Genomic DNA, 2,236 nt, shown 5'->3' with positions numbered 1-2,236 from the left:
TAGCCTGGTGATGGGTATTAAAGAGGGCACGTTCTGCATGGAGCACTGGGTGTTATACGCAAACAATGAATCATGGAACACTACATCAAAAACTAATGATGTAATGTACGGTGATTAACATGACATAATACTAAAAACAAACAAACAAAAAAGAAAGTAAAGGTGTTCCAATAAACTTCTCAAAAATAGGTAATGGGCCAGATTTGGCCCCTGGGCCGTAGTGTGCTAATGCTTCTAGTTCTTTACACCAATAAGCTCATTTTCGCTCATGGCATGTTTTCCCTTTTCGCTTGAGCTAATTTAAATTCTGGTCCTAAATTAAACCATATCTCAATAAAATGGGCTTCCTTTGTATTTTCTTGTATGCATTTAGAAGCACTGATCTGAGGAAACTTTACCACACTGCCAAAGAAGCTGAAGCCCAAAAAAGGATAAGAACCCCTGAGTAACACCACAAAGTGTAAAAGCCAGTGTATTATATACATTTCTCAGAAACCAATTATTCCTGAGAGATTATACAGGATGAAATTATAAATAAGTTATTAAAAGGGAGCCGGGGAGGTTTAACAGAAACCCTAAGACATGAGAATGACATCCATGTAAGTAGCATCCATCCCTTGTTCCATTGTCTGTTGAGAGCACCAACAGACACTAGAAGAGATTGGCCCCAGAGTGACCCCAGTCATATGTCCCAGGTACAACTCTATTTCCTTTGAGAGACAGCATGGGAGTGGGAAACCATATGGAATTTGTGAAGCACTGAATCCTGGGTTTGAATCCCACCGCCATGTCTCAGTAGCTGTAGGTCCTTGAACTCCTTGCTTCATCTCTGGTGGGTCTCAGTTTCCATCTTTGTCAACTTCAGAGGGCTCATCCGAGTAACAAAAGAGAGGACACAAGGAAGAGAGGGCAGGCACTCAATCGATATTCTCTTGCTCCTCCATTTGCTGTGGTTATTGGTTTCCTTTGGATGACGATTTAAACCAAGAGGCTGAAGATTCCACAAATGTGTATGAGTGCAGTGCTGGTTTAGCATTGCAGGTTTTTATTAAGCAAACTGATAAGACTTATATTCTGTAATTGGTACGTGTTCTTTTTTTGCCTAATGACACTAATCTGTTTTTATCTTAGTCATTTAACTGAGTTTCGTGATTAGCACAGGCAAGGTTTTAGGGATTTAAATAATTTGTTTGATGTTTTTGCTTTTAGGCATGTTTGATTATTTATTAAAATCGATAAAATCAGCTGTATCAACTAGTTATTAAAACTATAATTCTTTTATTGGCTAATACCAGGAGGGCTGAAGCAAATGAAAAACGAAAACATTACATGAATTTTTGATTATAAAGCAAGCTTCTATAGGGGTGGCCTACATACTTTGCATTAACTGCAGCCTGTTTAGAACAAGTCTGTTCTATCTTTAGTCAATAAGGAAAGGACCAAGTGGGTAAGCATATGCGCGACTCATGTTCTAATTTATGCTTTAAAATAAATACAAGTTTGAAAGAAGCAATGTGTTCTGGTCTTCAGAAAAGAAATATGAAATACTTGCTAACAGAGCGTAGTGAATAGTATCCAAAGATGGCTTCCATCAATTCCTTCCGTCCGTGTACATGCATGCCACTCCAATGACCAAGAGGTAGATTCAGTTTCCCTTCCCCTGAATCTGGGCCTGTATTGTGATCTGCTATGACCAGTGATAAATGGAAGTGACACTCTGCTGGCTTTGTTCAAGTTCTTCAAGAGACCTTTCAAGAGCCTCGCTTTCAATGTAGGAAGCCAGATGTCAAGCTCTCAAGAATTTTAGGCCAGAGTAGTAAATGAGAAGACACACACGGAGAAAGAAAGGACACGTGGAAAAGCACAGAACTGGAATGCCAGACAAGCAGTAACATCTTCCTGTACATTCCAGCCCAGCCCAGCCCACCCATATGGAACAGAAGAACTGCCCAGATGAGCTCTACCAGAATTCCTGATGCAAATATTGGGAAGGATAATAAGTCATAATTGTTTCAAGTCACTAAGTTTGAGGGTGCTCTGTTCCTCAAAAATACATAGCTTAAATGGAGGCAGGAAGGATCAGGGAATGAACACAACTTTTCATGTAAGTGCTCAAAATCAAATACCTGGTTGAATGAGTGAGTTTTTATTGACCTAAGATTATTTCTTCACTCCAAAACAACTTCAGAAGAAAGAGTACCTCTTCTGAAACACTGCAGGGGAAGAGAGAGAAATG

Source organism: Leptonychotes weddellii, chromosome 1 (genome assembly GCF_054177405.1).
Source record: "Leptonychotes weddellii isolate Sample4059 chromosome 1, ASM5417740v2, whole genome shotgun sequence".
In the NCBI taxonomy this organism is placed as follows: domain Eukaryota; kingdom Metazoa; phylum Chordata; class Mammalia; order Carnivora; family Phocidae; genus Leptonychotes; species Leptonychotes weddellii.
Note: the sequence above shows the minus strand (reverse complement) of the source record.